This window comes from Fringilla coelebs (assembly GCF_963513975.1).
Source record: "Fringilla coelebs genome assembly, chromosome: 13".
NCBI lineage: Eukaryota > Metazoa > Chordata > Aves > Passeriformes > Fringillidae > Fringilla > Fringilla coelebs.
In genome coordinates this window covers 8,636,155-8,648,489 of record NC_140039.1, presented here as the reverse complement: position 1 = coordinate 8,648,489, position 12,335 = coordinate 8,636,155, and the positions used below count along the sequence as shown (strand labels likewise).

Genomic DNA, 12,335 nt, shown 5'->3' with positions numbered 1-12,335 from the left:
AAAGAATATTTAGTTTTCAATGTCTTGAATTTGAACTTGTTAGGAAATATTATTCCTTAAATACTTATGAAAGTAATGTTCTCAGAATGATCTAGGTTTTCACTGTGATCATCACCAGCAAACCTTTTTTTTATTGGGGAGGGGACTTAAGTTGCATTTGAGCTCTCATTAGCATTAAGTGAATGTGCAAATGTTTGCTCTGGCTCTCATTCCTGGCTGTATTCATTGTTCAAGGATTACAGACTCAAAACTATTTCAACCAGCAAATGCACAGTATAATACACTACAGCACACCAGAACCAAATTCAGTTGTGGGAACCTCGTTTCAGTTTTAAGGACTAAGGAAAATGAGAGTAAAATGCCTTGTGATTAAGCTGGTAGGTGTGGGGGGGGAAAGGGTCTGGAAGCCAGGCCATTGGAGCTAAATCTTTAACAAAAGGTCTAAAAATGTGACTAGCTCAATACATTGGCAATCTCTAGCTAATGCATGTAAATGCATCCTTTCTGTATTTCATTAATCCTGTTTGTTTCTGTGTTACTGACATAAAACACCCAAGTGGGTAAGGCCATTTTCTCTAAAGAGGCAAAATTTGAAATATGCAAAATCCTCAGTGATTGTACTTTTTTAAACAACAAAGGAGTTGCATGTTGAAGTTCTCATTTTAAATTTATAGTTAGGAGACCACCACTGGAAGACTCTCTTCCTGTTCAGCAGTGTTTGATAAAATTTAAACATTTTGTTTCCTTTTAGCTTAAGGATGGACCACACCGTAGTTGGCTTTCACTCCTCAGTTGTGTTGGAACTGCAGTGTTGAAAACTATGCAGATGGGAAACAAATGCATGCTTTTCTTCTGTTGCCCTCTCCCCAAATAATTAGTGTACACTTCATAGTCTGAAGTTAATCTATTTAAAATATTACTGCTTTGTATCTGTGATTTAGTAAGTCACTATTCACTAAGAATTTAACTGGGTACTTATCCCAAACCAGAAAAATTGTAATTATACCTTCTTATGCTGCTGTGTTGGTTTACCCATGGGTTGTATTTATTTCTTAAAGGCATGCAAAGGTAATTAACCTGAGTTCAGGTCCCAACATTTTCCAGCAATAGTAATTTAGTTTTTCAGTAGAAAAGTGTTGGGTTATCGAGTAAAAAGATCATCTGTAGTAAGTTGTGATGCACTGCTTCATTCTTTTCCCTCAAGCACTATTGAAATATGAAGAAAAATATTGTTTGGCTCCTTACAACATATATGTAAGTATAGATCTCCTAAGGATTAGTTAATGTTGACATAGTCAAGGTGCATGGCCATTTCATTGGAAACTAGTAATTGAGCTTTAATTGTGACTTGTTCACAAATCAGGATGTTTTAGGTACAACAAATATTTACATACATTCAAATATTTTTATGTATTTGAACTATTTTAGGGGTTTTTTTCTTAGCTTTTTAGTGGAAAATATATTTTGTTTAGCACTACCTGCCTTCTGAAAAGCTCTTCTCAGCCTTTGAGTTCAGTGTTTCCAATTAAAATATATTGTATATTGTTAGAAAAAATGTTCAAGATTCAGGGAAAGATGCTAATGTGCATTCATCAAGAAATATATTGGATTTAATGGTAGCATCTAAATTCAGCAGTACAAACTCAAACTTCTTAAGGAAGATAGGAACTTCTTCCATAAATTCTGGAGTTACAATACTGTGTATGCACATAAACAGTGAGATTCAAGTTAGATTCAAGGTCTAAACTGATTTTATTTTGGGCTTTTTAGGAAAAGTTACACTGAAAGGGACAAACCAGGGAGCAGTTCCTCTGAACAAAAAAGGACAGTCTAAGCCAAATAAAGGGTTGCTCTTACCCAGATTTAGCAAAGATGGAGTCTGTAACTTCTCACTTCTCATGGACAACTTCTGGTTTCTTCAATGAAAGATTTGGTAAAGGTTTGGAAGAAAAGAAATGTTGGAAACTGATAGTGCACATTGGTAGAGTTTGCTAAATACAGTCATATCCAAAGATCTGTAGAAATGATAAGAAGGAGTTGTATTTTGAGTTCTTCAGGCCATACACAAAAGTAATAATACTTTCAATATCTTTAACTTGTGAGGGTTCCTGTGCAGCTGGAAACAAGCAGTTGGCAGATCCTTACTTCACTTTGGTTTTGTAGTGTCCTTGTAGCAACGGGTTGATGGTTTACTTCCCTGGCCAAACTTCCCAAATGAACTGGCAGAGAACCAGAGTTGGAATTGTGGTGTCCACAGCAAACTTTACACCTTGAACTTCACAGCATGTGTTTATTCCAACCTCTGGGGCCAGCAGACACAGGAATCACCCAATGCAGAGCTGTGACAAGTGCCAGGAAGTGGCTCTAACAGATAAACTCCTTTAATTAAAAAACTCCTTTAATTAAAAGCTCACTGTAAAACACAAGCTCAATTACAGTGTAAAAGCTGATTTTTTTTTTTTTTAATGTGGACGCTGTATTTAAAAACCGTTTTCTCTCATTGTTTTAAATTTTTGTGTAAGTTTGAAATTACCAGCTTGTTAAAGTGCTTGATTTGTGTTATCTGCATGTGTGTGTAGCAAGTTACCTTGGGGCATCACAGAAAATTACTGTGACCATTTTAAAGTGGGTTTTTTTGTTTGTTTTTTAATTGCTGGCTTAATGGGGATTTTATCTGTTCTTTCTGGGAATCAAAAGATTATTGTTCAGACTACACTCCTCAAATTATTACCGAAGCATGTTTTTTGTGGCTCATATTAAGTTACTTTAGGTTTGAGTTTGGATTTTTACTTTTTCCCTAATCAAAGACAGTTTTAAAACCTACAACTGCTGAATTGTTCAGGAAAATCAAAATTCTCAGTTTTGTAGTTAGACTTTATCTGTTGTTATTTAGCAATGCAAAGTTTATATGAAAGGTGCCTAACAGTTATTAACTTTAGAAGGAGAATATCTTTCCAAATTAAACAAGATTTGCAGAATGAGTGATAAAAAAAATTCAAGTGATTCATTCTAATTTAATATAAAATGTGTAACTCTGTGTATAAGTACTCAATATTTAAACACTTGCTGCTGGATGTATCATTTTTGCTTGCATTTCTAATTGCTTTATTTTGATTTATGTCTGAAATCCATTATGCCATGTGTAGTCACTGATAGAATTTCTGCAATGTTTTGGAAAGCAAACTTTAAATTGGGATTTTTTGGTTTTTAAAAGTATTCTAAGCAAATCAACCACCTTTTTGCCAGGTATTTGGGTTGCTTTGTACAGCATATCTTAAGAGGAATGTGTGCAATATGTATCACCTCATGTTTGTCTGGCAATGTTACTAAAATGTTAAGATGCAATATCTTCCTTTCACTTCAAGTTGGAAAAATTGCAGTATCTCTGATTTGGTGGTGTATTTATTTTAATCTATTCAGTGTATGGGCATATGGTTAGTTAGGTTCTTTTATGTGCATTACGTGCTTTTAGTAATTTCTGAGTTTTATCACTTCTGCATATGCACCAGTTGTAGCCATTTGCATGTTCTTTCAATATGAAGACCATGGGGAAGGGGGGGCTTCAAGGAAAGATTTCTGGAAACCTGAATAATTGTAAGTCAAAAAATGTAGATACTGCATCATTAACGTTTTTGGTATGGTGTGGGTTTTATAGCACCTATGTATGTTTGCAGTTATTAAGTTATTGCATAAATGTTTAAGAATGAGCATTTTTTTCATCCAAAATTTTGTATGTTTGCAAATATATTTTTGTAATAAAACTTCAAAACAAATGTTTCAGCACCTCCTAAAATCTTGTGACGTTTCCTTTTATTTCTGAAGTTCTATTAGCCTACTGGAAGGTTCCGTTTTTATTTAGAGTTAATATTTTCCAGAGAAAAAATTCAAATTCCTTTACTTCATTCAGGGGGTAGAGCCAGATTGCATTTGTCCACATACTAAATGTAACCTGACTGCTTGAAGGGCAGTGGGGAAGAGCTTCTACAAGGCCCTCTGCTGCTGTCACCAGCCTTGTGTTCTGAATTTGATAAACATATAAGTTTCCATATAAGTTCCATATAAGCCACTCCTAATCAGGCTCAAAAAGCATTGAGAAAAGAGGGCAGTGAAGAGAGATTTCTATCAGTTGCTGCATTTTTGAAAGAGTGGCAATAAAACAAGAGGGAAAGACAATTGAATAGAAGATTCCTGAGAAGAAAACAAGAGAAGGAATAGCAAAAGTGTTCATGTAAATATGAAAGGGGATATTATGGAGAGAGAAGTATGGCCTGTGAAGGTATTTCCTGGCACAGAGGAATTTAAGTTACAGTTTTGCTTCTGTGCTGCTGCATGTCTTCAGGTATTCTCCAAGCTCAATGTGGATTGCCTGTGAGAATTCAAAGTATTTTAGGGTGTGTTCAGAAAATGACTGGGTAGGCATGATTTCCTTGGTCTAATTCTTCAGGTCTGCTGTGGAGTTTTTAACCTCTGGTAATGAGGCAGCACAGTGGAGTTGACTGATCACAGCGGTATCTAATTTTTGTCTTTGCTTGGTGGCCTCCCATTACAGTTTAAAATCTGCTACACAGAACAAGGCTGCTCATACCTCGTTGCCTTATGTCTTTCATTTTAAACAGATCTTTTAAAATATTTCTACCAGAATCCATTCTTTAAAATTCAAGCAGTTCATTTTTACAAAATCAACCTTGGGAAATAAAACCACAAAAGAATTAGATTTATATGCTGGCTGAAATGAAAGTACTTGCCCTTAGGCCTTTCTTGGAAACACGCAAGGATGTGATGTAAATGCACAAGTTTTACTTCTTTTCCCCTCATAAATAAGTTATGAAGCTTTTAAGAGCATCTACAGAGCAAAGATCACCCAGCCTGGCTCCTGTAAACAAAACTCCTATGTTGGTCTTAATTTAGACAGCATATGACTTGCACATCCTGCTCGTACTTCTTGTGGTTTGGAAGAGGGATCAGAGAGGCTTAGCAGGTTATCCAGCATTCTCATGTAGGTTTGAGATTTATGGGAGAATGCTGAGTGCCTTCTCTAGTTTGTGTTCTAAGCATCAAACAAATTCACTTCTGTCCTCTGGGGACACGGCTCTCCCATGTAACAAAACTGCTGCAAAGGAAGCTTCTGTCATCCTAAACTCCCCACAAGAACTGAGCTACAGAAGTGCAGTTGAAGCCTGCAGGGTCTGGATGTGTACAGAGTCTGTTGTGGTTTACAGCAAGGCCTGCTCCTGATGTGATCTTCAGGATGGGAGGCACAGGGTCCACATTATAAAGAGAAAGCTCTACTTTTCAATGGTTTAGTAGGAAAATCCTGCCACAACAGAAGCTTTTACTGAAGACCCAAAGGTCTGGTTAGAAACACATGAAGTACTTTTAATAAGGGCTTGAAAAGAAATTAATATTATTCAGATATTAAGACAGCTGTCTGAGGGAAACTGCTAACATAACAGACATATGTTAATGTAGATTCTTAATCTGTAATGCCTGAGCCTGGGCCTGTGATGCAGCTTTATCTGTAACATCATTTTAGATAAAAAAAGCCTGATTTTATCACTGCTCCTATACCTGTTTTCATACAGTACATATAATTTCTTACAATTACTGATGATGTGCTGCACAGACATCAGAGGTTTTTTTCCTTAAATTCATTAGCAGATAAATAATGTTATTACTGAAGATGAGCTGAACAATCTGTTCCATGTCTAACTGAAGTCACTGTTTTTCCATGTGGAAGGATGTGCTGGTGGTACATAATGAGAGAATGCTCTGGCATCAATCCACTTCATCTGTTCTTGAATGATTTCCTTCTCAAAGGGCTTCTAATGCAGCTGTTATTTCAAAGGAATAGTCAAATCCTGTTGTGTTGCAGAGATCAGGCTGAAGAGGATACTTTTCACTTTCCCTCCTATGCATTACAGCACAAATAAATCCTGCTTTATTTGGTCATTACAGCTCTCTTACACCTTCTTTCTAGATGTGCACACCCTGTGAAAGCGTTGCTCTTTGGGAGATTTCACTTCACATGAATTATCATCAATAACTTTATCCTTTCAATTTTGTCACATTCAGTTAATTGAATACAGATATTCATTTAAACAAAGACTAAAGAGACTAATAACTTCTGAGCTTGTTTGAAGAGTGTCATAGAACTTGAATCAAGAATCAAATAGAGAAAGCAAGCATGGTGAAGTAACTGTGGAACATGTATGTATTCAGTAGGCCCTTCAAGCACAGGTGCAGGCAAAGGCCTCAAACTCCTACTATGTAAGTATTTCATATTAACATAATTTGAAGAAATTGCAGCAAGTGAAAAGTCAGATTATAAATTTAAATAGTTTTGTGAATAATATCTTTAACTGGCCGTCCTAAACCAATCCAAATACCCAAAAATATTGCAATATTAGCATTGCAAACTTTGATTTAAATACTGTAATTTTCTTGCACTGCTAGTGGAAATACTTCCCTAAATATCATCAAAAACAACCCAAACCTAATCACTGTGAGTTTCTTTTAACTGTGTGAGACAAAAAATGTTTTGGTGTCTCTCTGGCAGGCTAAATGTTAGATAGACATTAAAAAGTCTCACTGTGTAAGAGTTGTCTCGAGTTATTTGGCTTAATCTAAACATTTTTCATGTATAACAAAACTGTCATAATATTTTGGAAACTTTGCAATTTTTGGGTTGGTTTGTTGTTTTTTTTTTTTTAGTAAATGACATTTTTATTTAGAGGCAATATAAAAATAACTATGATTTTAAATTGTTTTTATTCAACATTTGCCTGCGTGTAACTCAAAAATGGTCCGTTCTTTTATGAAGCTTTCCAGACACATTTTTCCTTTTGCAGAAAATTTTTTCAGCTGAGGAGAAAATTTTAGTTGAGTTGAACTATGAACCTATTCTGTTTGTATGTATCTTGTCCTTGTATCTTGCTGTTACAGACTTCAAAGGTGGATGGATTTCCCTTCTGGATGTTTCTGCATCAGGTGCTATATAAGAACCCTGCATTTTCCAGGTTGCTGGTTATAGCTGTTTGTAGTTTGTGTAGCACAAACTGCTGTTCTGTGGCAACTAAAGGATGTTAAGAGTGTTTTTCATGGTCCAATGGGAACTGCAGAGCTGATCATTATTTCACAGCCTGCTGAATATTCTTTTCACAGGGTGTTTACTTGAGTGTGCGCTTCTGCTTATCTAAAACCACTTGCTATCACTGATGAAGGAACAAAATTTATTTTGAGTGAGATGTGACAGTAAGGACTGAGTCTCTGGAAAATTTGTAGCACCAGATTTGGCCTGACAGTGTACTGCATTCCCATCCATCAGGCTACAATGACTGGAATTCCACCACAGTTCCACAGTCAGTGGAATTCCACTTCTCTCTTTTAAGCTACTCAGCAAATGAAATTAAACTGTGTGCACTACATGGAGGTGTTCAGGACTAGCAAGGTTACAGTCCAGGACAGCAGTGACTGGCAATTCCAGTTCAGTTTGGAATCCATACAGTGCTCAAACTGCAATTGCACAGCCTGTTGGTCTCCCTCCCACGCTTCCAAGCATTTTCTTTACTCACTACTGTTTGGATTCTGCAGTGATGAGCTCTTACTAGACTTGGATTTAGCAATCTTTTGAGAATAGTTTTTAAGGCAAAATTGGGCACGTAGTCCCATGGTAGCAACTGGCCTGAATTCTAGCAGTGCTGAGTGCATGCAGCTCCTGCTCTGGTAAACAGGGTTGCATGTACTTATGTCAGCAATGCATTTTTGCAGTATCTCAGCAAATGTCAGTCATAGCTGAGCTTTCATGCTTCTGCTGCACATAATGCCCTGACGCCAAAATGTGGATGAAGGGATGGAAAAATCCAGTTATCCTGTGTATGTATTTAATAAGCTGTCTAGTCTAGTAGTTAATTCTGAAGCTAACTAGATGTGATTGTATGTTCTGAAGCAAGGCCACTTGTCCATACATTTGCATCCTTGGTTTAATCACATTGTACCTGGTTTCAGAGGCAAGTCCAAGGAATGTGGAAGAAATGTTGACTGTTGTATGCAATGTATACCATGACTGCAGCTATTGCTTTACAGTCCATCAGACTTGGTCAGAGTTGCAGAAATAACATGCCTCTTCAGTAGATCAAAGAGGAGGCACTGACACAAGGTGGAATTTCATCCTGTGAATGCTTGAGCTGCTGTTTTAACAACACAATACCACAATAAGCACTCGGTGATGCAGCACAAGGATTCAGGGAATTGAGGGGGAGTTGTGGGCAGTGATCTCCCAATGACATTGTCTAGGCTAAGTCTATCTTAAAGTCTTTTTGCCATTCAGATAACAATGGAGGAAACAAAAGAAGTTGTGAGCTGTAGTAATACTGGACTGGTCCAGATCATGCCCCTCATTTTCTTACAGGAGGGGAACAAGACAGCACCATATGTCCAGCCAGAGAAGGCACTTGCTAAGATTGCGGTTGCCAGTACAGTTGGGACAGTTTGTGAGGGAGCCATACAAAGCAATTCAAGAGCACATCACCACTGTGATCACAGAGACTTGAACATAGACCTTACTCTTCAGCCAAAGAATGGAATCAGCCTGGGCCAACAAAGGCAAAAGCAAGGCTATGATCTGGCCAGTTTATATTTTAAAGAATTGTGAGAGAAAACAAAGGACATTGACAAAGGAGTGGGGAGTTACTGAATCCACATTTCAGTTGACTGTCATTTCACTTTGCCACTATCAATGATTTATGCAGAGAAGAACAGTAACAGCCTGGCAATGCTCACCTCTTAATCACACTGCATACACAGAAAATAGGGAGTAAATTAACCTGTTGGAAACAAAAACTTAGTGTAGAAATGACTTCTTTTTTTTTTTTTTCATGATACCTTCTTCCATTTTGATATTTTTCTCCTGCGTTTGTAAATACTACCAGCCATCCAAAAAGATGAAGTAGCTATATCTCTAAAATAAGCTTTTAGCTAAAGAGCAGTGTTTAAACAGCAGGGGTGATAGAAAAAGTGTCATTCCCTTCCTCAGCACAGCCAGTATTTTAACAACTGCTCTCCAATCAGTGAGCATGGTACAGAGCTCAAGCTAATAAATGCTGCTGTCCTGCTAAAATGTTTCTGTGCCTTTGACTCCATCAGCAGTTAGAAGATTCCAGTAGAGCAGGTCTATGGAGCGCATGACAAAGTGCTGAGGACTCCCCATCTGCACTATAAGGGAGTTTGAATTCTGCTCCAGACTGCCTCTTGTCTGTCCTGTTGAAATCTGAATACTCATTAACAGCTGGGATGTTATTAGCTGCTTTCTCAGACTGAATCTTCTGTTTCATCTTTATTTGAAAGGAATCCAGTTCATGAGCTGTGGGAGAACTCAGCAGAGAAAGCCAGAGCACAGTGAGCAAGGAACAATCAGGAAACTTGATCTGAAATGGTGGCTCAGTGGTGGCTGCCTTACTCTTACCTTCTGGCCATATGGCTGCAGACAGAATCAAGTGTGCTGCTGCCTTGAGAAGGCTGGCAGGTTGTAGAAGGGATTCAAGAACGGACAGAGGAGAAGAGAAAAAGTTGTGCAACATGCTCAGAGAAGTTGGTCACCCTCACTCTACAATGTTAATTTGATTTTAGGTAATTAATTTGATTTGAGGCAATGGGACAACCAGATCCCAAGCAAGATATTTGCTGGTAGCATATGTTAGGTTGTACAGGGAACTTAGGTTTGAATTTACTGTTACCTCACCAACAGTTAAGGAGATTTTATAGTTAAAAATCTTCAAAAGAGGAAAAACATCAGCATTTCTCATAGATGCTACTTGTAACTCTTGAAATCTTTCATATTCCCTGACTGACAATATTCCTTTGGGCATCAGAGCTCCAGGAGGACAAAAGAAATCCCTATCTTGTACCAAAGTGGATTTTAACAGGAATATTGTGAGGAAACTGCTGTGAAGAATGGCTGTTGATTGTCTCCGCTGTGTCTGGCAGTCCTGTTTCTGTTTCCTCAGCTAGGATCTCTTTGGTATGATTTCCTCAGCAAGTAGCTACTTACTAGCTATCATGTGTTACTTAATTTCCAAGCTGCTGTTTAAACAGAGTGGGTTACAAAGTGTGCAAGGTGTCTTTCTGTACCCTGAGAGGATACCTGCACAATGAAAACGCATTAATACCCTCATTTCTTGCCCTCCGCTCTGCCACTGAAAGCTCTTGGCATTACAGCCCATGTCTTCAGAGTTCCTAAATTTAAACCAAGGCTTGTGTGATTCTCATCAGGTCCTACCCTATCCCAATTTTATTGTCCATATAATTTCAAAGTGTATTACTGAAATTAAAAGATTTTGGTAACTGTAGAAAGGAAAAAAAAAAAAAAAAACAAAAAAAACCCCAAAACCTAAAAAAACCAAACCAAACCAAAAAAGTACTCAAAAAGCCCCACCACAGGTAGTAGGCCTACTCTACCAAATTATTTGAAGGTCAGATATAGACTGGAGCAGAGCAAATGGCAGTTGCAGCAGTTAACCTTTGTATAGTGTTCTCCAGAACAACCTCTGCACTTTGCTACTGTCAAGTCTGGTTGTTTGGCTCTGTTTTATCCTTCCTGGCCTTTTTCCAGTTTAGTTTTTCTTCTGAAGATTTTTATTAAAAGGATTTTCAAGAAGACAACTGATGAAGCAATTTAAGAAAACAGTTAAGCTAAGGGAGTGGTGTCTGCTTTTATTTCTTCTAATAAATTGCTTAGTTTATGGAAAAAAAGTTTTATCATACCTTGCTAAGAGTTTCACATACTACTCCTTACTGGCAGTTTGCCAAGTGAGCATGGCTGAATGTTCTGTGGATGGAGGTAGTTTCCCTTGTTTCTGAAACCCAGAGTCTGCAGAGCCTTGAAGGTGAAGGTGTAGGGTTTTTAATGGGAGTGGTTCAGTATCTTCTGGAAGTAGATGATGATATAGCATTAGTTCACTACACGTATCTAGGATATTTTTAAATCAACACAATACAGTTTCTAGGACAAACTAGCAGTGGACAGAGCACTGAAATACAGGGGTGCAGTGCAGGAATACCAGGTTGAATGAACAAGATTTGAGGTATCTTAGAATGATAGAATCATAAAGGTGGGAAGATACCTTAAAGATTGTCAATTCCAATCTTCAACCTAGCACTACAACTTTTTGTCATGGTTGTCTGATTAACCTTTTTGTTTGTTTGTTTCTAGATTGTGACTCCTAATGCTGCTTGAACTTTCTAGAACAAATATGAAGTATTTTACTTGCCAATTTAAGTTTAGCATTAATGTCATAGTGTTCAGAGTTTAGAGAAAATGTATTGGCTAATTGATGGCTGGTGAAGTCAGTGTTTTATGCAGAAGTCTCTGTGTTCATCAAATTTTTTAACATATGTTATGGAAATGAAATATATGAATGAATGAATGTTATGGATATGAATTACATCCTGACAGGAAGCCACATGGGTCTGTCTGCTACTGTTTCTCCTGTGTGGAAGAACCAGGTTACTGTTAAGCTGTGGGATACTGTAACATCCCTTTAGACGAAGGAACAGACTGGGGTGGAGACCAACAGCTTTAAGGAGCAGGGGTTGAACCAAACATGCTGAGAGGTGATCCTGACCCTGAACTCGGCCCGGGGGAGGCACACCTGGAGTTCTCTATCCAGTTCTGGGCTCCTCAGTACAAGACAGACAAGGCACCACTGGAGAGGCAGTGGAAACCACAAAGATGAGGGCTCTGGAGCATCTCTTGTGAGGAGAGACTGGGGGAGCTGGGCCTGGTTATTCTGGGGAAGACTGAGGGGACCTCATTAATGCATATGAACATCTAAAGACAGGTGCCAAAAGGATGGTGCCAGACTCCTTTCAGTGGTGCCCAGCAACAGGACAGGAGCAATGGCCAAAACTAAACAACACGAAATTCCACCTCAACATGAGAGAACCTCTTTACGTTGAGGGGGCAGAGCACTGGAACAGCTGCCCAGGGAAGGCGCGGAGTCCCCCTCTTTTGCAGACATTCCAAGCCCACCCGGACCCGTTCCTGTGTCACCTGCTCTGGGTGACCATGCCTTGGCAGGGGGGCTGCACTGGCTGATGTCCAGAGCTCCCTTCCAGCCTTACCACTGCTGTGACTCCCTGAGCGATGGCGAGCGGAGAGCGCGGCTCCCTCGCCCTCAGCGCCGCCTCAGCGCGCGCCGCGGAAATGGCGCCCGCGGGAGGAGCCGGGGCCGCCGCGGGGCCCGCGCAGGGCGCTGAGCGCTGAGCGCAGAGCGGGCCCGGCCCGGCCCGCCCCGCCCGTGGGAGGCAGGGAGGGAGGATGGAGGGAGGGAGGATGGAGG

General features: G+C 39.0%; 1 long non-coding RNA gene across 1 annotated transcript; it reads right to left on the bottom strand.

The window, feature by feature from the left end:
- Positions 1–1,933: 1,933 nt before the first annotated feature.
- LOC311158835 lies at positions 1,934–12,240 on the bottom strand. Its single transcript, XR_014616487.1, has 3 exons — positions 12,118–12,240; positions 10,759–10,921; positions 1,934–2,015 (listed from the first exon to the last, which is right to left on the bottom strand). It is a non-coding gene; the product is annotated as an uncharacterized lncRNA (long non-coding RNA).
- Positions 12,241–12,335: the final 95 nt, after the last annotated feature.